Below are 25,765 nucleotides of genomic sequence, written 5' to 3' on the forward strand. Positions count from 1 at the left end.
TAAATAAATAGAGTAATAAATAGGTACAAACATATATACATATCCTTGACTTGATACAACTATAGCCTTTAATGTACTAAACTATCCAGATATGGGGAACAAAGAGGATTTTTCACTGATATTTAACAACTTCTTAACTCACCTGCATTTTTATATGCCATATTTACTAACATAATGGCCTCAGGCTGATTTGGTATAATTTTGGCAACCAACAAACAAGGGAGGGGCTGTTACACGGGGAATTGTATCCAGCAGTGAGGGGAGAATGAGGGGGAAAAAAATAAGAGTAAAAAAGAAACAAGTGGGCACTTGAGACTGTGTTTCTTATTTCTAATGCACTCTCCCAAGTGCTGCATACAAGCGACACCCACTAAATTACAGTAACCTGCCCTCTCCTACCCAGTGTGAACAGCTTTTTGTTAAAAATTATGGTACGACTTCCCCCCATCAGCCCTGCCCTCCCCACGACTAAAAGCCAGTCATTTACTTTTCCAGAATGGCCCACATTTCTGGTTTGAAGATGATTGTCAGGGGGCCGGGGGTGATTGGTGATCAAACCAATGACAATGGACCCTTCTATATGTGGGGCATGAAAAATTCTCCCATGATGCGCTGCCGCTTGTCTGCTGTGTGACCTTGGGCAAGCCACTTAACTTCTCTGTGCCTCAGTTACCTCATCTAGAAAAAACAGGGATGAAGACTGTGAGCCTCACGTGGGACAACCTTATTTCATTGTATCTGCTCCAGTGCTTAGAACAGTCATTGGCACATAGCAAGTGCTTAACAAATGCCATACTTCTTTGTTATTACCCACAGTTCCTTCTTTCTATATCGTGGGTTCTAATCCTGGCTCCACCACTTGTCAGCTGTGTGACTTTGGGCAAGTCATTTAACTTCTCTGTGCCTCAGTTAACTCATCTGTAAAATGGGGATTAAGGCTGTGAGCCCCACAGCCTGATTACCTTGTCTCCCCCACTTCCAGCACTTAAAACAGTGCTTGACACGTAGTAAGAACTGAACAAATACCATCATCATCATCATCATCATCAATTACCTTGTCTCTACCCCAGTGCTTAGTACAGTGCCTGGCACATAGTAAGCCCTTAACAAATACCACAATTATCAATATTATTCTTAACATTGTTATTTGTATTTGTATTAATGTCACCATCTTTCCAGATCCCCTGCTTTCTATCATTTATCCCATTTCTGATGGCTTTGTGGTAAGCTGACCCTCTCTCAGCAGCTGATGCTGAACGTGTCATCAAAGACTTTATTTGGAAGCTCAACAGCGTTTTCTTATTTAATTCAGAGATATGGTTATTGCTAAGGCAACCTTAATTTTCTAATTTCCACTGCTGAAGTCTGGACTCTGTAGCCATGTGTTACATTTCCGTAGCTTTTTCAATTTAATCTATTCTTCATCATTCTTTATAGTCACCGTTAAATATTGCCTCTTTGAATTAACAATGGTGAACACTAAAACAGAAAGGGCATGTTGGGCAAATGATGATTACGGGTTTAATCTTGGGTAAAGGATTCATTTTCCACCTCTCTGTCTATCTATTCATCTCATTCCTAGGATCGTTTCAGTCAGGTATTTGAGGAGACTTCTGAGCAGGTCTTTGGGGAAGCAGCATGGAGTGGTGGATAGAACACCGTACTGGGAGCCAGAAGGTCATGGATTCTAATCCCGGCTCCTCTACTTATTAATAATAATAATAATGGTATTTATTAAGTGCTTACTATGTGCAAGGCACTGTTCTAAGTGCTGGGGGGATACAAGGTAATCAGGTTGTCCCACAGAGGGCTCACAGTCTTAATCCCCATTTTTACAGATGAGGTAACTGAGGCACAGAGAAGTTAAGTGACTTGCCCAAAGTCACACAACTGACAGTTGGCGAAGCCGGGATTTGAACCCCTGACCTCTGACTCCAAAGCCCGTGCTCTTTCCACTGAGCCACGCTGCTTCCCCTAATAATAATGGCATTTGTTAAGTGCTTACTATGTGCAGAGCACTGTTCTAAGTGCTGGGGGGGGTTACAAGGTGATCAAGTTGTCCCACGTGGGGCTCACCGTCTTAATCTCCATTTTACAGACAAGGTAACTGAGGCTCAGAGAAGTTAAGCGACTTGCCCAAGGTCACACAGCAGACATGTGGGGGAGTCGGCATTCGAACCCATGGCCTCTGACTCTAAAGCCCAAGCTCTTTCCACTGAGCCACGCTACTTGTCTGTTGTGTGACCTTGGGCAAGTCACTTCACTCCTCTATGCCCCAGTTGCCTCATCTGTAAAATGGGGATTGAGGCTGCGAGCCCCATGTGGGACAGGGGCTGTGTCTGACTTGATTTGCTTGTATCCATCCCAGCTTAGTACATTGCCTGGCACATACCATTATTATTATCATTATTATTATTACTATCGCTCTCCAAGGGTGGCAACCAGATACTTATAGGAAGCTTGCGTGATGACAGCCATCCTGGATATCCATCCTAATGGGAAGAGCTGGACCATCTAACACTCACTAACTTTGCTCTCAACATCTTTAACATCCCCTATAGTTAATAATAATAATAATAATGATGATGAAGGCATTTGTTAAGTGCTTACTATGCGCAAAGCACTGTTCTAAGCTCTGGGGAGGATACAAGGTGATCAGGTTGTCCCACGTGGGGCTCACAGTCTTAATCCCCATTTTACAGATGAGGTAACTGAGGCACAGAGAAATTAAGTGACTTGCCCAAAGTCACACAGCTGACAATTGGAAGAGCCAGGATTAGAACCCATGACCTTCTGACTCTCAGGCTCATGCTCTATCCATCACACCTTGCTGCTCCTCCATGTGTCACTGTGTAGGGCACTGTACTGAGCTCCAGGATTCAATACCTGTTCCCAAATAATAATAATAATAATGATGGTATTTGTTAAGTGCTTACTATGTGCGAAGCACTGTTCTAAGAGCTGGGGGGATACAAGGTGATCAGGTTGTCCCACATGGGGCTCACAGTCTTAATCCCCATTTTACAGATGAGGGAACTGAGGCCCAGAGAAGTGAAGTGACTTACCCAAAGTCACCCAGCTGACAATTGGCGGAGCTGGGATTTGAACCCATGACCTCTGACTCCAAAGCCCGGGCTCTTTCCACTGAGCCACGCTCAGTGGCCACAGTTGCCACAATTGTCATTACACGGTAGGAGCTCAACATACGCTACCCTACTTTTCCACTAGACTGACATCTCCTCTGTGAGCCCACTGTTGGGTAGGGACCGTCTCTATATGTTGCCAACTTGTACTTCCCAAGCGCTTAGTACAGTGCTCTGCACACAGTAAGCGCTCAATAAATACGATTGAATGAATGAATGAGGGCAAGGATCATGTCTATTACCTCTAGTGTCCTCTCCCAAATGCTTAGTAGAGTGTCCTGCACCAAGTAGGTGCTCAATAGGATGTGAACGTGAACACACCCTGTGGGATGGGGACTGGGCCCAACCCGATTATCCAATATCAATCAATGGCATTTATTGAGAGCCTGCCAAGTGCAGAGCACTGTACTAAGCACTTAGGAGAGTACAATACAAAACCACTGGTAGTCAAGCCCCCCCCACCCACAATCCATCTCAGCACTTAAAATAATATTTGGCACATAGTAAGCACTTAACAAATATCATTATTATTATTATCAGAGGTAGGTCACGGGCATCTCCTTTCCCGACTCTCTCCAGGAAACGGTGGGTAAGGGGGAATTGAGTTTATGGTGCTTCCGGGCTATTAAATCACTTTTCAATACTTTCTTCCAATTGGATAGATTTAGTTTGGCTTGGAAATACTCACCAAAAGCTATAGCTCAGTGTTTCAGCACACATAATGCCACAATTTATATGGTGTCTATCAGTGACTAGGAAATATTATAAAAACATATTTAAGTCTTAGGCTTCCCTAAACTTAGAGTGATAGGTACTTTAAAAATTGCACCGATAATTGTCAGTGCGATTTGTACGAGAACATAGTGATAATGGAAACATTTTACCTTGACATGACAGAACGTGTAGAAATCTTGAGAGCTCCTCATGGAACACGCTCACTATTTCAAAATCAGAGGCAAGTTTTCCAAAGTGATCTTTACAAAACGATGTTTTCTTCAATGATAGGAAAATACTCACGATCAAATTACTTCGAAGCACTTTCAAACTGACTTTTATCTCTGCGCCTCCCTCTCTTGTTAACTCTATCCCAGAAATGTGCTGTTTAAGTGTCTTTGAAGACATTACTTTCTCATTCTGTCATTTCACGGGGTAATACCTAGCCAAAGAGGAAATCATAGCCTTTTAATCTCAAACCAAGTCGGTGTTAATCCAGTTCGCTGCCAACACTCGTCAGACGGTTAATGTCTATGAACTTCCTGCCTCTCTCCCTTCCCTGAAGTCTGGTATCATAAGTTGCTGAGTACCACACGACAAAAAATACGCGTGAAGGTTTTATGAAACCATAACGCGCAGCAGAGGTTGTCACAGTCACAAGTCAATTGTTCTAACATTGGGAACTGTCATACAGGAAAACTTCGGGAGCAAGCTGGGTGGGACTTCTATATGTAAAAGCTTTGACAGGGGAGAATTCTCGTGCATTGGAATTCCAAGAATTACAACTCATGGAGGTAAACTGTTGATGACTGTTATCCCGATCCTTGGCTTCACTGATAGTTTCCTGTCCTGGTTCTCTCCTATCTCTCTGGCCGCTCATTCTCGGTCTCTTTGGCGGGCTCTACCTCCCACAGACTAACTTTGGGGGTTCTTCAAAGTTCAGTTCTGGATCTCCGTCTATTCTCCATCTCCACCTCTTCCTTGGAGAACTCGTTCACTCCCACGGCTTCAACTCCCACCTCTGTGTGGATGATTCCCAAATCTAAATCTCCAACCCCGATCTCTCTCCCTCTCAGCCGTCTCACGTTTCCTCCTGCCTTCAAGACATCACTACTGGATGTTCTGCCGTCTCCTCGAACCTAACATTCCCAAAACAGAGCTCCTTATCTTCCCACCCAAACCTTGTCCTCTCCCTAACATTCCCATTAGCCAAGACAGGGCCACCATCTTTCCTGTCTCACAGCCCCGTAACCTTGGCATTTCTTTGACTCCTCTCTTGGCTCAGTGGAAAGAGCCCGGGCTTGGGAGTCAGAGGTCATGGGTTCAAATCCCACATGTCTGCTGTGTGACCTTGTGCAAGTTACTTAAGTTCTCTGTGCCTCAGTTACCTCATCTGTAAAATGGGGATTAAGACTGTGAGCTCCATTTAGGACAACCTGATCAGTTTGGGCAAGTCACTTAACTTCTCTGTGCCTCAGTTACTTCATCTGTAAAATGGGGATTAAGACTGTGAGCTCCAAGTGGGACAATCTTATCACCTTGGAACCTTCCCAGCACTTAGAACAGTGCTTGGCACATAGTAAAAGCTTAACAAATGCCATTATTATGTATTTATTATTTAATTCAACCCCCATATTCAATTTATCACCAATGCTTAGAACAGTGCTTTGTACATAGTAAGTGCTTAATAAATGCCATTATTATTATTCTTTGTACCTCAGTTACCTCGTATGTAAAATGGGGATTGACTGTGAGCCCTCCGTGGGACAACCTCATCAATTTGGGGAAGTCACTTAACTTCTCTGTGCCTCAGTTATCGTATCTGTAAAATGGGGATTAAGACTGTGAGCCCCAAGTGAATTATTATTTAATTCAACCCCCATATTCAATCTATCATTAACTCCTATTGATTCAACCTTCACAACATTAGTACAGTGCCTGGCACATAGTGCTTAACAAATACCATTATTATTATTAAAATGCACCCTTTCCTTCCCATCGAAACTGCCACCATGTTAATCCAATCACTTAACCCATCCGCCTTGACTACGGTACCGGTCTCCTCGCTGACTTCCCTTGTCTCTTGTCTCTCCAAACTCCATCCCATACTTCACTCTGCTGCCTGGATCATTTTTCTACAAAAACGTTCAGTACGTGTTTCCCCACTCTTCGCCTTCCAAGCCTTATTGAAGGCACATTCTCTCCACGAGGCCTTCCTTGATTTCTTTTCTCCCATTCCCTTCTGTATTGCCTTAATTTGCTCCCTCTTTTCACCACCCCCTTCAGCCCCACAACACTTATATTCATAACTATAATTTAATAATAATAATAATAATAATTATGGTATTTGTTAAGTGCTTACTATATGGAAGGCACTGCTGTAAGCACTGGGGAGGATACAAGGTGATCAGGTTGTCCCATGTGGGGCTCACAGTCTTAGTCCCCATTTTAGATGAGGTAACTGAGGTCCAGAGAAGTGAAATGACTTGCCCAAAGTCACACAGCTGACAATGGGCGGAGCCTGGATTTGAACTCATGACCTTTGACGCCAAAGCCCGGGCTCTCTTCCACTGAGCCATGCTGCTTCTCTTTTATGAATTTATTCGTATTAATGACTGTCTCCCTCTCTAGACTGTAAGCTTGTTGTGGGGAGGGAATGGATCAGTTATACTGTATTCTCCCCAATGCTTAGTACAGTGTTCTGCACACAGTAAGCCCTCAACAAATATAAATGATTGATTGATCGCCAATCCACTTTAAGGTCTGGCTTCCCCTGTAGACTGTAAGCTACTTATGGGCAGAGATCACATGTACCAACTATGTTATATCGCACTTTCCCAAGCACTTACTATACTGCTCTGCACACATTAAGTGGAGAAGCAGCGTGGCTCAGTGGAAAGAGCCCGGACTTCGGAGTCAGAGGTCCTGGGTTCAAATCCCGGCTCCACCACTTGTCAGCTGTGTGACCTTGGGTAAGTCACCTAACTTCTCTGGGCCTCAGTTACCTCATCTTTAAAATGGGGATGAAGACTGTGAGCCCCCCGTGGGACAACCTGATCACCTTGTAACCTCCCTAGCGCTTAGAACAGTGCTTTGCACATAGTAAGCACTTAATAAATGTTATCATTATTATTAAGTGCTCAATTTATACCAATGGTTGAAGTCACGTTCTAGGTGTTCCATTATTTCAAGAATATTCTAGACTGTCAATGGTCAACAGGTTATGCAGTAAAAAGGTCATTTTCACACTCATCTTTAGGTCAAGCATATTAATTGAGCATCTATCATGTGGCAAGCACTGAGTTAAGCACTTGGAATTTCAATGGTATTTAAGGAGCACTCACTTTATGTAGAGTGTCGTACTAAGTGCTTGGGAGAGTACAATATAATAGAATTGGTAGACATGTGCCCTAATGGAAAGAGTACCAGAATATGAGTCAGAGATCTTAGGTTTTAATCCTGTCTTTGCCGCTTGCCTTGTGTGTGACCTTGGGCAAGTCACTCTCCTTCTCTGGGTCTCTTTCTCCTCATTTTTAAATATGGGGATTAATACCTGTTCTTCCCCCTTCTACTTTGACCTTGAGTCCCATGTGGGACAGGGACTGTTTCTGACCTGATTATCTTGTAGCTCCCTAGTGATTAGAACAGTGCTTGGCACAGAGGAAATGCTTAACAAATACCTCAGTTATTATCATCATTAATAAGGAAGGAGTTTAAAGTCTAGTGGGAGAGACAGGAGCAAAGTCAGTTATAAAATAAACTGTGGCAGGTGTTGCTGGGAAGGAGCAGGCCTGATGCTAACAGTAAGCGCTCAATAAATACGATTGAATGAATGAATAGCAGAAATCCAATAGAAACGAATGCTGACTTTAGATCTTCGATGTGAATAGGGCTCCAAGAATGATCTACCGACAAAATAATAGTTTCTCTCCGCATCCCCACCTCCTAGTTTCCCCTGCCTTCCTCCCTTCTGCTTTCCCGCTTCATTCTTCTGTGGCACAGCAGTCAGGCTAAAAAAATATCAGTTCGACTAAAAGGTGAACTTTGTGCATTCCTACTGCTTTCAGATAATGCCCAGGTCTCTACCCTGAAGAATAGACCATGTAAAGATGGCAAGAGAGAGAGAGAGAGAGAAAGAGTGTGAGTCTCTCCATAATCCAGGACAAAGATGTTACCTAATCCAACTGAGGAGCATTGAGGTGACTCACCTAATTCTCAGGATATCTTAGAAGAAGAGTTACCATGATTTAGGCCAGTGGCTAGGAAGTAATAGGGTTTATTGAACACCTGATGGGTACAATACAATGTTCTGAGGACTTGGAAGAACAAAATGAAAGAGCATGGGACCACGTCAATATCATTCTGCAAATTTTCCTGCTGCTTTCGCCCAGTTCTACTCCATCTCTTCCTTCAGGTGACAATACACATTACCATAGCTGCATTGTATTTTTTCCCATCCATGAAAGTGGGTTTCAGAATAAGATTATTGTGCTTATTATGTCTCAAGCACTGTTCTAAGAGCTGGGAGAGATTCAAGTTAATCTGGTAATAATAATGATTATTATTGTTGGTATTTGTTAGGCGGTTACTATGTGTGAGGCACTGTATTAAGCACCAGGGTGGATCCGAGCAAATCAGGTTGGAACCACATGGGGCTCACCGTCTCCAACTCCTTTTTACAGATGAGATAATTGAGGCCCGGAAAAGGGAAGTGACTTCCCCAAGGTCCCACAGCAGACAAATGGCAGAGCCGGAATTAGAATGTATAATAATAAGAAGAATAATGGCATTTGTTAAGTGTTTACTATGTACAAGGCACTGCTCTAAGTGCTGGGGAGGATACAAGTTGATCAGGTTGTCCCACGTGGAGCTCACAGTCTTCATCCCCATTTAACAGATGAGGGAACTGAAGCAAAGAGAAGTGAAGTGACTTGCCCAAAGTCACAGAGCTGACAAGCGGCAGAGCGGGATTAGAACCCATGACCTTTGACTCCAAGACCTGTGCTCTCTCCACTTCTCCATGCTGCCTTAGGTTGGGCACAGTCCCTGCCCCACGTGGGGCTCACAGTCTAAGGGAGCAGGAGAACAGGTATTGAATCCCCCATTTTACAGATGAGGAAACTGAGGCACAGAGTAGTTAAGTGCCACTTACTCAAGTGCAGGCAAGTGGCAGAACCACTTGGTATTTGGTATTTGGTATCGGGGAAGCAGCATGGCTCAGTGGAAAGAGCCCGGGCTTTGGAGTCAGAGGTCATGGGTTCAAATCCTGGCTCTGCCACTTGCCAGCTGTGTGACCTTGGGCAAGTCACTTCACTTCTCTGAGCCTCAGTTACCTCATCTGTAAAATGGGGATTAACTGTGAGCCCCCCGTGGGACAACCTGATCACATTGTAAACTCCCCAGCGCTTAGAACAGTGCTTTGCACATAGTAAGCGCTTAATAAATGCTATTATAAATATAACCAGAATTGGGACCCAGGTCTCCTAATTTCCAGAACCCTAAACTTTCCCCTAGACTTACTGCGGGGCCGAGCATGCAAAGCAGCATCCTCTGTGGATTCATTCATTCATTCATTCAATCAATCGCATTTATTGAGTGCTTACTGTGTGCAGAGCACTGTACTAAGCGCTTGGGGAGTACAAGTCGGCAACGTATAGAGACGGTCCCTACCCAACAGTGGGCTCACAGTCTAGAAGGGGGAGACAGGCAACAAAACAAAGCATGTAGACAGGTGTCAAAATCGTCAGAACAAGTAGAATTAAAGCTATATGCACCTCATTAACAAAATAAATAGTAAATATGTACAAGTCAAATAAATAAGGTAATAAATCTGTACAAATATATATACAGGTGCTGTGGGGAGGGGAAGGAGGTGGGGCGGGGGCGATGGGGAGGAGGAGAGGAAAAAGGGGGCTCAGTCTGGGAAGGACTCCTGGAGGAGGTGAGCTCTCAGTAGGATTTGGATGACACGACATGATACTTTAAGGGTATCAAAAAGAGGAAACATGTTTACTCATTCATTCATTCTTTCAATCATATTTATTGAGCGCTTACTGTGTGCAGAGCACTGTACTAAGCACTTGGGAAGTACAAGTCGGCAACATATAGGGACGGTCCCTACTCAACAACGGTCTCACAATCGACGGGTATATTTGGCTTTGAAATTTTGAAAACTTTTAAGTGAAGAAATGTGTGGATGTTTCATCTAGGAAGGGGTTTTTACCAAAATGTGTGGGCATCCCCTTTTGAGTCAGGTCTTTCTGACTCTTGGTTCTAATCCCGGCTCCGCCACTTCGTTCCGTGACCATCTCTGTGACTCAGTTCCCTCGTCTGAAAAATGGGCATTAGGACTGTGAGCCCCACGTGGGACAGGGACTGTGTCCAACCTGATTAGCTTGTATCAAGCCCAGAACTTCTTACAGTGCCTAGAGCATAGTATTCATTCATCAATTCATTCATTCATTCAATTGTATTTATTGAGCGCTTACTGTGTGCACAGCACTGTACTAAGCGCTTTGGAAGTACAAGTTGGTAACATCTAGAGACAGTCCCTACCCAACAGTGGGCTCACAGCCTAGAAGGGGGAGACAGAGAACAAAACATATTAACAAAATAAAATAAATAGAATAAATATGCACAAATAAAATGGAGTAATAAATTCATACAAACATATACATATATACAGGTATATACATATATACAGGTATATACATATACATATACATATATGAATATATATATATATATATATATATACATATATTCATGTAACAAATATCATAAGAAAAACCCACCCCCAACAACAAAAACAACTTTGTATTCTTCATCCAAGTGCAGAGTGGATAGAGCCCAGGCCCGGGGGTCAGAAAGTTGTGGGTTCTAATACCTGATCCACGGCTTGTCTGCTGTGTGACCTTGGGCGTGTCACTTTACTTCGTGCCTCAGTTACCTCTTCTGCAAAATGGCGATTGAGACTGTGAGCCCCACATGGGACAGGGACTGGGTCCAACCCGATTTGCTTGTATCCACCCCAACACTTAGTACAGTGTCTGGCACATAGTAAGTGCTTAACATTCATTCATTCATTCGCATTTATTGAGCACTTACTGTGTGCAGAGCACTGTGCTAAGCACTTGGAAAGTATAATATGGCCTGGAATGCCCTCCCTCCGCACATCCACCAAGCTAGCTCTCTTCCACCCTTCAAAGCCCTACTGAGAGCTCACCTCCTCCAGGAGGCCTTCCCACACTGAGCCCCCTCCTTCCTCTCCCCCTCCTCCCCCTCCCACTCCCCCCCGCCTTACCTCCTTCCCCTCCCCACAGCGCCTGTATATATGTATATATGTTTGTACGGATTTATTACTCTATTCATTTATTTTATTTGTACATATTTATTCTATTTAGTTTATTTTGTTAATCTGTTTTGTTTTGTTGTCTGTCTCCCCCTTCTAGACTGTGAGCCCACTGTTGGGTAGGGGCCGTCTCTATATGTTGCCAACTTGTACTTCCCAAGCGCTTAGTACAGTGCTCTGCACACAGTAAGCACTCAATAAATACGAATGAATGAATGAATGAGCCCCCTCCTTCCTCTCCCCCTCCTCCTCCTCCCCCCCCCCGCCTTACCTCCTTCCCTTCCCCACAGCACCTGTATAGATGTATATATGTTTGTACGGATTTATTACTCTATTTATTTACTTATTCTACTTGTACATATTTATTCTATTTATTTTATTTTGTTCATCTGTTTTGTTTTGTTGTCCGTCTCCCCCTTCTAGACTGTGAGCCCGCTGTTGGGTAGGGACTGTCTCTAGATGTTGCCAAGTTGGACTTCCCAAGCGCTTAGTCTGGTGCTCTGCACACAGGAAGCACTCAATAAATACGATTGATTGAATGAATGAATGAATGAATGAATGAATAAAGAGAGATAATCCCTGCCAACAACAGGGATTCTTTGTGCTCGTGTAGGGTCCATTTCTAGCTCTGCTAAAATGGAATTCCTTTACGCACAGAATGACTGAGAACTGTCATTTTGCCGAGCTTCTGCATGGTGACATTTAGCCTTATTAATTCTCCTCTAGACATTGCCTTAACAATGTGGATCATTTACATTGATCCCGAGCAACTGAACGTCACATCATTCAATTTATTCTCAGCCCATTTTGCTTATACTGTCTGCTCCCCTGACTTCTCTTCAGAGCTCACGCCACTTTTGTCGTCCAACATTTGTAAAAACCAGTCTGTTCTTCCTACCCAGAAAGTTACAACATTAAGATATTTTCCTCGGTCTGTTGTGATGGATTTAGGAACTAACAGCTCAATCCTTATTTCCCAGTCGACCCAAACATTAATTCTCTTTCAGGGCCATGCTTTCTATACCATTACCGGGGATTGCACTGGGGAATCTTTTTGCCTTTTTTATTCTGCTGTATGGGGCAGATACTCATTCCTGTCCATACAATGAATGTTAAATTCTTCACATGCATAAGATACATAATTCAAAGACAAGAATGTAACAAAAGAAAAATCCAGTACCGGCAATCTTCGACGGTTGGCTACCGCTCGGGCTTTGACCAGGCTTTGGATAATCTTCTGAAGCAGCAGTGTGGCCCAGTGGATAGACCAAAGGCCTGGGTGTGAGAAGGACCTGGGTTCTAGTCCTGCCACCTGTCTGCTGTATGACCTTGGGCAAGTCACTGAACTTCTCTGTGCCTCAGTTCTCTCACTGCTTTCAGAGTCAGGTGTGACTCTGAAAGCAGGTGCCTCAGTTCCCTCATCTGTAAAATGGGGACCGTAGAAGTAGTGTTTTTACGTGAAGCAATCTGGCCTGGTGGGAAGTTCACAGCCCTGGGAGTCAGAGGACCTGGTTTCAACCTTGCCTGCTGTGTGACCTTGGACAAATCACTTCATTTCTCTGTGCCTCAGTTTCCTCATCTTTAAAATGAGGATTAAGCACTTTTTTAAATAGCATTTATTAAGCTCTTGCTATATGCAAAGCACTGTTCTAAATGCTGAGCACTGTTCTAAGTGCTGTTTGTTCTGCCACCTAGATTGTGAGCCCTATGTAGGGGAGGGACTGTGTTTGACCTGATAATATTGTATCTACCCAAGCTTAGTATATCAATCAATCACATGTATTGATCACTCACTGTGTGCAGATTACTGTACTAAGAAATTGGAACAGAGTAACCTTTTAACAAATACCACAATTTTCATTTTAACATTTCCCCGCTTATGCTTAGACAGTGAGCCTCAGGAGGACTGGAGACAGAGTGTTTATTAATATTAATAATAATAATAATAATAGCATTTATTAAGTGCTTACTATGTGCAAAGCACTGTTCTAACTGCTGTGCAGGTTATAAGGTGATCAGGTTTTCCCACATGGGGCTCACAGTCTTAATCCCCATTTTACAGATGAGGGAACTGAGGCACAGAGAAGTGAAGTGACTTGCCCAAAGTCACACAGCTGACAAGTGGTGGGGCCAGAATTTGAACCCATGACCTCTGACCCCAAATCCTGGGCTCTTTCCACTGAGTCACGCTGCTTCTCCCGGGTACATTTTCTCAGCACTTAGGTCAACATTTTAAACACAGTAGGTGTATCATAGAGAAGCAGTGTGGTTTAGTGGAAAGAGCACAGGCTTGGGAGTCAGAGGTCATGAGTTCTAATTCTGACTCCGCCACTTGTCAGCTGTGTGACTTTGGCCAAGTCACTTCACTTCTCTGGGCTTCAGTTCCCTCATGTGCAAAATGGGGATACAATACCTGTTGTACTTAGACTGTGGGCCTCATGTCAGGCAGGAACGGTGACCGACCTGATTAACTTTTCATTCATTCATTGTCATATTTATTGAGCACTTACTGTGTGCAGAGCATTGGACTAAGCGCTTGGGAGGTACAAGTTGGCAACATATAGAGACGGTCCCTACCCAACAGTGGGCTCACAGTCTAGAAGGGGGAGACAGACAACAAAACAACACATATTAACCAAATAAAATAAATAGAATAGTAAATACGTACAAGTAAAATAGAGTAATAAATCTGTACAGACATATATACAGGTGCTGTGGGGAGGGGAAGGAGGTAGGGTTGGGGGGATGGGGAGGGGGAGGAAGAGGAGAGGAAGGAGCGGGCTCAGTCTGGGAAGGCTTCCTGGAGGAGGTGAGCTCTCAGTAGGGCTCACCTACTGTATCCACCCCAGTGCTTAGAGGTATTTGACACAGATTAAGCACTTAACAAATGCCATAGTGAATTAAGAGAGTACAATCTTGCCACTTTCTTTTTATGTGACCGTGGCCAATCACTTGACTTCTCTGTGCCTCTGTTTTCTTATCTGTAAAATGAAGATTGAATACCCATTCTCCCTCCTATTTAGACTGTGAGCCCCGTCAGTCAATGATATTGGAGAACGTACTGTGTACAGAACACTCTACTAAGAGCTTGGGAGAGTAATAATAATAATAATAATGGTATTTGATAATAATACTACTACTAATAATAATGATGGTATTTGTTAAGCACTTACTATGTGTAGAGCACTGTTCTAAGCACTGGGAAGGTTACAAGGTGATCACATTGTCCCATGGGGTGTTCACAGTTTTAATCCCATATTTTACAGATGAGGGAACTGAAGCCCAGAGAGGTTAGTGACTTGCCCAAAGTCATCCAGCTGACAGTTGGTGGATCCAGGATTAGAACTCATGACCAGAGTACAGTGTAATGGAGTGGGTAGACACATTTCCTGCCTACAAAGACCTTACAGTCTAGATTACTGAGAGACGGAGACTGTGTCAATCAATCAATCAATCAATTGTATTTATTGAGCGCTTACTGTGTGCAGAGCACTGTACTAAGCGCTTGGGAAGTACAAGTTGGCAACATATAGAGACGGTCCCTACCCAACAGTGGGCTCATAGTCTGTATCTATCCTAGCGCTTAATACAGTGCTTGGCACATAATAGGCTCTTAAAAAATGCCATAACTATCTTTGTTAAAATATGGAGGTCCCTGCCCTGCTCTGCTTCCAATCTTCTCAGGGATATAAAAACGATAGTCATATTTAGGAAGTAGGGGAAGCAAAGGATTAGCTCTTATCCTAAAAAATATTCTAGGATTTAGTTAGACACCTACGAATGTGCATGGGGAGGCAGGGAGTCTTAAGGAAAAACAAGGAAACTGGATTAACGGAAGGCATTTGGGAGAAGTAGTGTTTTGTTCGAACAAAATTCTAAGAAATCCAGTGTTCTAACATCTACTCTTTTGACGGGGGAAAAGTTGAATTTCTTAAAAATTATTTTCATACTTTATGCCCTATAATTTTGGGCAACATAGTGCTAAAATATATTCACCCCCATCCCATCGTTGACAGCAGTATGTTACCTTCTATGTATGACATTGAAAAAATATCCAAGCTCTAAGCTCGTGAGGTTATATTTTCTTAGGTATCACTTGGGCCCTTCTGCATCAGTCAATTGAATTTCATGTTTACTTTGTGCAGAACACTGTACTAAGTGCTTGGGCGATTACAATATAAAAGAGTCGGCAGACATTCTGCTTCAATTCTATGAGCATTTGGGTACTCAAAATCTTCCTTCTCTCTTCTCTCTTCGAAGGGAAGCAGCGTGGCTGAGTGGAGAGAGCACGGGTTTGGGACCTTGGGTCAGCTGTGTGACCTTGGATAAGTCACTTTGCTTCTCTGTGACTCAGTTCCCTCATCTGTAAAATGGGAATTAAGACCGTGAGCCCCACGTGGGACAACCTGATCACCTTATATCACCCCAGTGCTTAGAACAGTGCTTTGCATGTAGTGAGCGCATAATACCAACATTATTATTATTATTCTATACATATTAACTCACCAACCCTACTACCTAAGCATAGTTCAAATAGAGAATGGAGTTCAAACAGAGAAGCAGTGTGGCTTAGTGGAAACAGCACAGACTTGGGAGTCAGAGGTGGTGGGTTCTAATCCTGCCTCCGCCACTTGTCTGCTCTGTGACCTTGGGCAAGCCACTTAACTTCTCTGGGCCTCAGTTCCCTCATCTGTAAAATAGGGATTAAGACTATGAGCCCCATGTGGGACAATCTGCTTACCTTGTATCTACTCCAGCGCTTGGCACATAGTAAGCACGTAACAAATACCATAATTATTAAATGCATAGCCACTTTTTCTTTTTCCTCCTATCAGCAAATTCAGTGTCTGTCTCCTTCCGTCAATGGTATTGATTGAGGGCTTGCTATATGCAGAGCACTGTATTAAGCATTTGGGAAATTACAGTGCAAAATAATTAACAGTCAAGTCCCCTGCCCATAACGAGCTTGTTAGGTCTGAAGGCACTTTGCAGACAAGGATAAAAATAATAATGATGGCATTTATTAAGCGCTTACTATATGCAAAGCACTGTCCTAAGCGCTGGGGAGGTTACAAGGTGATCAGGTTGTCCCACGGGGAGCTCACAGTCTTAATCTCCATTTTCCAGGTAACTGAGGCCTAGAGAATTTAAGTGACTTGCCCAAAGTCACACAGCTGACAATTGGCAGATCCAGGATTTGAACCCATGACCTCTTTCATTCAATCGTATTTATTGAGAGCTTACTGTGTGCAGAGCACTGTACTAAGTTGTCCCATGGACAGTCTTCATCCCCATTTTCCAGATGAGGTCACTGAGGCCCAGAGAATTTAAGTGATTTGCCCAAAGTCACACAGCTGACAATTGGAGGAGCCAGGATTTGAACCCATGACATCTGACTCCAGAGCCCGGGCTCTTTTCCACTAAGCCATGCTGCTTCTCTAGGATCATGGCCTACTATTTCTACTTTACTCTCTGAAGCTCTCAGTACAGCCCTCTGCACACAGTAGGTACTCAATAAATTCTATTGATTGACTGATTGAATTTGAAACAAAAAATGGGGATCCGGTGCCACTTATCTGCTAATTTGTCCATGGGAGCTCCTATGGTGGGCCTGATATGGAACTCCATCGAATAGTGGACAACAATGTTGTTGTTTTATGCTGCCAAGTCGAGTCCGCCCCATAGCAACGCCATGGACACATCTCTCCCAGAAGGTCCCACCTCCATCTGCAAACATTCTGGTAGCAGATCCACAGAGTTTTCTTGGTAAAAATCCAGAAGCGGTTTACCACTGCCTCCTTCTTCTCAGTAAACGTGAGTCTCCGCCTTCGACTCCCTACCGTGCCGCTGCTGCCCAGCACCGGTGAATTTTGACTTGTAGCAGATGGCCTTCCACTCGCCAGCCACCGTCCAAGCTAGGAATGGAAGGGACATTTTAGACTTTAAAATGTTTTAAAATGCCCCCTTTTAGACTTCCCCCTTTTAGACTTCCTCTTTTTAGACTGTGAGCCCACTGTTGGGTAGGGACTGTCTCTATATGTTGCCAACTTGTACTTCCCAAGCGCTTAGTACAGTGCACTGCACACAGTAAGTGCTCAATAAATACGATTGATTGATTGATTGATTGACAGGCCTTGGCTTGACTCTCCCTCCTGTAGTCGACACCGGTAGAGGACTGGAAACTCTCCAGGTGTGACCTTGAGAGGTTGCATCAGAATGCAGTCTCTCAGTATCTAGCATTTGACTTGATTTAGCTTGATTTAGCTTCTCAACTATGGCTCTGGAAAATGTCTTGTAACATTCTTTCATTCATTCATTCATTCATTCAATTGGATTTATTGAGCACTTGCTTTGTACAGGGGGCTGTACTAAGTGCTTGGGTAAATACAGAGGTCTGGAACTTGTGAGGCAATGGTCAGCCCAGTCCTTATCCCCCGGCAGGGCTGCCGTGATCCTGCCAACCTGCTGAGGGATGACGATCAGATAATCTGAAATTGGACCACTGATGCCTCCATGATATATATCTCCAGTTTGGGAGCTGAAAAATCGGTTTGGAGATTATACAATGACACTTGGCTTGTTTGCTGTGTAGAAATGGGACCTTTCCAGAGTCTCAATCAAAGGACGTGCCCCCCGCCCCCTTTTTTTCCCTGTGTCCCTTGGTATCACTCTCCCTTCTTGCATTGGCATCTCCTGCCAATGCAGATGCCACAGTTTGGAGGCATCCAGATCCTCACTGGACTTTTCTTTCTGTACATTTCTTTCTGTACATTGCTATACATCATCCTTAGGGCAGGGTAGCTAACGATGGCAGCAAAGCACTTTAACTTTAGAGACAGACAGAATCTTCTGCCCCTTTTAGACTGTGAACCCACTGTTGGGTAGGGACTGTCTCTATATGTTGCCAACTTGTACTTCCCAAGCACTTAGTACAGTGCTCTGCACACAGTAAGCGCTCAATGAATACGATTGATTGATTGATTGATTGATTGATTGATTGATTCAGGAAGTCCTTAGAGCCCCTGGACAAATTTGGCAGTTAGAAATGCAGAATGGTCTGGGTGCCAAACCAATACCTGAGTGATTTCAGTCCAGGAAATGACCCAATCTGTCCCTGCCCACAACAAACTTACAGTCTAGAAGGACTTTGGAAAAGGGCAGATTTCTGGGATAAGCATACCGTCTTCCGTTTCGCTAAACATCAGAAAAATCACCGTTTCAAGTGCCATTGTTTGAAACTGGTGGTCTCAACCCTTAAACTTGATAGGTCCATATATACATCCTCGGTTGCCCAAGCTAATGCCCATCTGTCAAGGTGGCCCAGTGCCTAATTACAAATTGGTTGGATTTTTGCCACTGCAGAGATTTGCCAGGGGTTGATTAGTTAGCTATGCATCTGTATTCCATACTAAGTGCTGTTATTCTTGAAGGAAGCTTCACCTCTGAACTGGAATATAAAACATTTAAGAAGGTTCTCTAGATAGATGGTGGTGGGAGAATTAAGGGCTTTGAGGGTATCGCATCCAATAAGACGCTGGAGTTTATGGGATTGTCTTTGCATGGTATGTGAAGGCGCCTTGTTAAAAGAGTAAGCCTCTATTCATTCATTCATCCATTCAATCGTATTTATTGAGCGCTTAGTGTGTGCAGAGCACTGTACTAAGCACTTGGGAAGTACAAATCGGCAACATATACAGACAGTACCTACCCAACAACGGGCTCACAGTGTAGAAGTCTAGAATGAATTCATGCATTCATTCATTCAATTGTATTTGTATTTCATTTGTATTTGTACTGATTTGTATTTTATATGTATTTCATTCAATGGGGATAAAGACTGTGAGCCCCACATGGGACAGCCTGATTCCTTTGTATCTACCCCAGCGCTTAGAACAGTGCTCAGCACATAGTAAGTGCTTAACAAATGCTATTATTATTATTATTATTTATTGAGCACTTACCGTGTCCAGAGCACTGCACTAAGCGCTTGGGAAAGTACAGTACAACAACAGATACATTCCCTGCCCACAATAAGCTTAGCGTCTTCGGCCGGGGGGGACAGATATTAATAGCATTAAATAAATTAAAGATATGTATATTACTACTCCAGTGATAGGGGCAATGGAACACACCAAATGGATCTTCAATAAATACCAGTACTGCTCTATAGTGACAAGAGGTGGGGAAGATTGGAATGCACAAAATACAGTCCATTTGTCTTATGATCCTTTGGTTTCTCTGAAATTGCTTCAATCCCACTGGTTTGTTTGTCCGATTCTAGTCTTAGATCACCTATCTCCCAGTCACAACATTGGGAAGTAGCGTGGCTTAGCAGAAAATGCATGAGCCTGGACCTGGGTTCAAATCTTGATCTGCCGCTTGTCTGCTGACTGACCTTGGGCAAGTCATTTTACTTCTTGGTGCCTCAGTTACATCATCCGCAAAATGGGAAATCAAGACTATGAGCCCCATGTGGGACAGGGACTGTGTCCAACCTGATTAGCTTGTAATCTACCCCAGTGCTTAGTACAGTGCCTGGCACATAGTCAGTGCTTAACAAATACCCTAAAAATAAACAAACAAAAAAAAACATTAAAAGCAAAATGAATGGAGCCAGGCAGGGAAAAGAAAGGTTTCATGGGGCCATCCATAGATTTATTTATTTGTCATATTTATTTACAGATTTGATGCAGGAGAACGGGCTCAGGGAAAATATTTTTCCTTTCAAGTGGGTCCAAAGAAGAGGCATTCCTGGAAGATTGCCCTGGCAACACTCCGAGATTTCGTGGAATCATTTACATCTCCAATTCATTGATGCGAAATGAGAAGATTTTTGATTTTTCAAGGGACTGAACAGTTGAGTATGACAATCAAACAATGATAAACAAGCGCTTAGTGCAGTGCTCTGCACACAGTAAGCGCTCAATAAATACAATTGAATGAATGAATTGAGAGTTTACTGTGCGCCAAGCACTGTACTAAACACGTGGAAAAGTACACTAAAAGGGAGCTAGTACTCATCCCTATCCTCAGGAACCCTTCAATCTAATATAATAGGTTTTCAGACAGGGTTATGTTTCTTCTCTTTGCTACTTTTTGACAAATGCCAATACTGTCTAGAAGTGTGTCTTCACAATTAACGACATTTATTGGATGCTTATTTAGTGAACAGCGCCCTACTAAGCATTTGGGAGAGTACAGAGAAGCAACATGGTCTAGTTTAAAGAACTCAGGCCCCGCAGTCATGTGGTATGTGCTTATTTTGTATGTGGCATTTATTAAGTTCTTACTATGTGTCAAGCACTTTTCTAAGCACTGCGGTAGATACTAGATAATCAGGTTGGCACAGTCCCTGTTCCACCTGGGGCTTAATCCCCATTTTACAGATGAGATAACTGAGGCCCAGAGAAATGAGGTGATTTGCCCAAGGTCACACAGCAGGGAAATGGTGGAGTGAGGATTAGAACCCAGGTCCTACTGATTCCCAAGCCCATGCTCAATTGACTAGGCCACGTTGCTTTTCCTGACTTGGGTTCTAATCCTGCCTCTGTCAAGAACGTGCTGTGGGACCTTGGGCAAGTCACTTCACTTTGTTATGCCTCAGTTCCCTCATTTGCAAAATGGGTATTCAATACCTCTCCCTCCTGCTTAGGATGTGAGCCCATTGAGCCCAAGAGAAGCAGCGTGGCTCAGTGGAAAGAGTCCGGGCTTTGGAGTCAGAGGTCAGGAGTTCAAATCCCAGCTCCGCCACTTGTCAGCTGTGTGACTTTGGGCGAGTCACTTCACTTCTCTGGGCCTCAGTGACCTCATCTGTAAAATGGGGATGAAGACTGTGAGCCCCACGTGGGACAATCTGATCACCTTGTATCCCCCCAGCGCTTAGAACAGTGCTTTGCACATAGTAAGCGCTTAACAAATGCCATCATCATTATTATTATTATTGTGGGAAAGGCCAAGCCCATTAGAGTGCTTTAGACATAATAAGCACTTACTAATAATCATTAGTATTTTAGAGTGCTTAAGACATAGGAAGCACTTAACAGATGTTGTCATTATTATTATTATTATTATTGTTATTATTATTACGGTAGAGTGAGGAAACACGATCCCTGCCTTCAAAGAACTTACAGTCTAGCAGAGGAGACAGACAATAAATTACAGTAGAGCCAGAAACAGTGTGTTTTCTTACCTGACCTGAATTTTTTATAGTGCTCTTCACGAAGAAGGCATTTCCTCCCCTCCAGACTGTGAGATCGTTATGAGCAGGGATTGTCTCTCTTTATTGCTGTATTGTCCTTTCCCAAACACATAGTACAGTGTTCTGCACACAGTAAGCGCTCAGTAAATACGATCGAATGAATGAATGAATAAAAGCCATTTCTACTACTACACCTTTATAATAATAATAGTAATGGCATTTATTAAGCGCTTACTACATGCAAAGCACCGCTCTAAGCACTGGTGAGGTTACAAGGTGATCAGGTTGCCCCACGGGGGGCTCACAGTCTTAATCCCCATTTTACAGATGAGGTAACTGAGGCACAGAGAAGTTAAGTGGCTTACCCAAAATCACACAGCTGACAAGTGGCGGAGCCAGGATTGGAACCCATGACCTCTGACTCCAAAGCCCCTGCTCTTTCCACTGAGCCACGCTGCTTTACGACGGCGATCATCGCCAAGAGCAAGCCTTCCACCTCGGTGACGGAAATATTATTTTCCCATTCACGCCAATTGCTGCTCATTAATAAGATGTGCCGACTGTTTGAGGTCTGCAGCTTGTGAGGCAATGGTCAGCCCAGTCCTCATCCCCGGCAGGGCTGCCGTGATCCTGCCAACCTGCTGAGGGATGATGATCAGATAATCTGAAATTGGACCCCTGATGCCTCCATGATGTATTTCTCCAGTTTGGGGGATGAAAAATCGGATTGGAGATTATAAAATGACACTTGGCTTGTTTGCTGAGTAGAAATGGGACCTTTCCAGAGTCTCCATCAAAGGAAGTGCCCCCCCGCCCCCTTTTTTTTCCTTGTGTCCCTCGGTATCACTATCCCTTCTTGCATTGGCTTCTCCTGCCAATGCAGATCAATCAATCAATCAATCAATCATATTTATCGAGCGCTTACTGTGTGCAGAGCTCTGTACTAAGCGCTTGGGAAGTCCAAGGTGGCAACATATAGAGACAGTCCCTATCCAACAGTGGGCTCACAGTCTAAAAGGGGGATGCCATACTTTGGAGGCATCCAGATCCTCACTGGACTTTTCTTTCTGTACATTGCTATACATCATCCTTAGGGCAGGGTAGCTAACGATGGCAGCAAAGCACTTTAACTTTAGAGACAGACCGAATCTTCAGGCAGTCCTTAAAGCCCCTGGACAGATTTGGCAGTTAGAAATGAAGAATGGTCTGGGCGCCAAACCAATACCTGAGCGATTTCAGTCCAGGAAATGACCCAACCCGTCCCTGTCTCCTTCATCATTCATCGGAGACCACTGTGATTACCGACATCGTGTAGCATCCTGATGTCCCAAGTCATAGTAGAAGCAGCATGACTTAGTGGAAAGAGCCCAGGTTTCGGAGTCACAGGTCATGAGTTCCAATCCCGGCTCCGCCACTTATCAGCTGTGTGACTTTGGGCAATTTACTTAACTTCTCTGTGCCTCAGTTCCCTCATCTGTAAAATGGGGATTAAGACTGTGAGCCCCACGTGGGACAACCTGATTACCTTGTATCTACCCCAGCACTTAAAACAGAGCTTGGCACAGAGGAAGCACTTAACAAATACCACCATTATTATAGGGGTTGTGGTGTTTCATTTCATTAGTTTTCATATACATTGTGTCACCGTCAATTGGTGGTATTTATTAAGCGCTTCCTGCGTGCAGAGCACTGAACTAAGTGTTTGGGAGAGTACAGTTCAACAGAGTTTGCAGAAACGTTCCCTGTCCACAATGAGCTTACAATCTAGAGAGGGAGATATACATTAGAGAAGTAGCATGGTGTAGTGGATAGAGCCTGGGTGACAGAAGGTCATGGGTTCTAATCCTGACTCAGCCACCTGTCTGCTGTGTGGCCTTGGGCAAGTAATTTCACTTCTCTTTGCCTGTTATCTGTAAAATGGGGATTGAGGCCTTGAGCCCCACATGAGACAAGGACTCTGTCCAACCTGATTTGTTTGTATCCACCCCAGCGCTTAGTCCAGTGCCTGGCACATAGTAAGCTCTTAACAAATACTATTATTATCATTATTATTATTATTATTAATATTGTTAAATGAATAATTTGATATATAATTAAAAATTCAACTATTCACAATATACATAAAGTTCTATATATGATTAAAATTCAACTAGGCATGGTCCTGTGGCAACCTGGATTTGAGTTTGGTAGGGCAGTTCATTTTTTTATAACGCATTTTTTGGTTCTTTCCTCATTTAGGGTAATAAATTTCCCCCCACAGGACTACTCGGACCCCTGGCAATCAAGAAGCCGGGACACTGAGTCACAGAGAACTTTTGCCGAGGGAAGGGCAAGGCTACTATGTCATTACTAGGCCAGTCACTGGAATGATTCCGCCAGAAGTGTGGCATAATAGTAATATAATAATAATAATGATAATGGCATTTATTAAGTGCTTACTATGTACAAAGCACTGTTCTAAGTGCTGGGGAGGTTACAAGGTGATCAGGTTGTCCCACGGGGGGCTCACAGTCTTCATCCCCATTTTACAGATGAGGGAACTGAGGCCCAGAGAAGTGAAGTGACTTGCCCGAAGTCACACAGCTGACAAGTGGCAGAGCCGGGATTTGAACCCTTGACCTCTGACTCTAAAGCCCGGGCTCTTTCCACTGAGCCGCGCTGAGCACGGGCCTGGGAGTAAGAAGGTTGGGAATTCTAATCCCGGCTGTAGCTCTTGTCTAGGGCGTGACCTTGGGCATGTCACTTTATTTCTCTGTGCTTCAGTTCCCCCATCCATCCATCTGTCAGTTGCATTTAATGGGTGTTTACTGTGTGCAGAGCACTGTACTAAGCACCCGGGAGAGTATGATAAAACAGAGTTGGTGGATTTTTAGACTGTGAGCCCACTGTTGGGTAGGGACTGTATATGTTGCCAACTTGTACTTCCCAAGCGCTTAGTACAGTGCTCTGCACACAGTAAGCTCTCAATAAATATGATTGATGATGATGATGATGATGGATTCCAATCTCTGTCCACAACCTCATCTGTAAAATGGGTATTAAGACTGCGAGCCCCATGTGGGCCACGGACTGTGTCCAACCCAATTAAGTTGTATTGACCCCAGTGTTTAGTACCATGCCTGGCATATAGTAAATGCTTAATGAATACCATTAGAAGCTTTTTTTTAAAAGTGGTGTTGCTTTGGATGAGCCATGCATGCTCTCTCATCTGTTTCCATTCATTCATTCATTCATTCAATCATATTTATTGAGCGCTTACTGTGTGCAGAGCACTGTACTAAGCGCTTGGGAAGTACAAGTTGGCAACATATAGAGACGGTCCCTACCCAACAGTGGGCTCACAGTCTAAAAGGGGCTAACAGTCCAGCCCAATTTGTGATGGCTGTGAGGATAATCATAATAATGATAATAATTACGGTGTCTGTTAAGCGCTTACTATGTGCCAAACTCTATTTTAAGTGCTGGGGTAGATGCAAGGAAATCAGGTTGGACACAGTCCCTGTCCCACGTGAGGCTCTCACATTCTTAATCCCCATTTTCCAGATGAGGTAACTGCGGCCCAGAGAAGTGAAGCGACTGGCCCAAGGTCACACAGCAGACGTGGCGGAGCCGGGATTAGAACCCACGACCTCTGGCTCCCAAGCCCAGGCTCTTTCCACTAGGCTATGCTGTTTACCAAGGGAGCACAGCCAATTGTTGGGGAAGTGAGCTCTCTGCAGTGGCAGAAGATGATCCCTGTCTATGGTTGAGTTCCTTACATGTTTTCCCCCCCTAGCTCTGGGGGCCCTTCCCACTTACCAAATGAACTAGGCAGCAAGGTGCAAAAAAGTCTGGAAATAAATCAGATTTATGGGCCTCAAAATTTATGTTCCTGGGGTGGTTGGAAAGATGAATAATTGTGAAATTAAGGAGTATGGCCTAGTGGATAGACACAGGCCTGGGAATTACAACTCCTCACCCTCGGCTTCAAGGCTGTCCATCACCTCACCCCCTCCTACCTCACGTCCCTTCTGTCCTTCTCCAGCCCAGCCCGCACCCTCCGCTCCTCTGCCGCTAATCTCCTCATTGGGCCTCGTTCTCGCCTGTCCTGCCATCGACCCCCGGCCCACGTCATCCCCCTGGCCTGGAATGCCCTCCCTCCACATATCCGCCAAGCTAGCTCTCTTCCCCCCTTCAAAACCCTACTGAGAGCTCACCTCCTCCAGGAGGCCTTCCCACATTGAGCCCCCTCCTTCCTCTCCCTCTCCTCTTCCTCCCCATCCCCCCGCCTTACCTCCTTCCCCTCCCCACAGCACCTGTATATATGTGTATATGTTTGTACAGATTTATTACTCTATTTATTTTACTTGTACAGATTTA

The sequence above is a fragment of the Tachyglossus aculeatus genome, chromosome X1, assembly GCF_015852505.1.
Source record: "Tachyglossus aculeatus isolate mTacAcu1 chromosome X1, mTacAcu1.pri, whole genome shotgun sequence".
Taxonomy (NCBI): domain Eukaryota; kingdom Metazoa; phylum Chordata; class Mammalia; order Monotremata; family Tachyglossidae; genus Tachyglossus; species Tachyglossus aculeatus.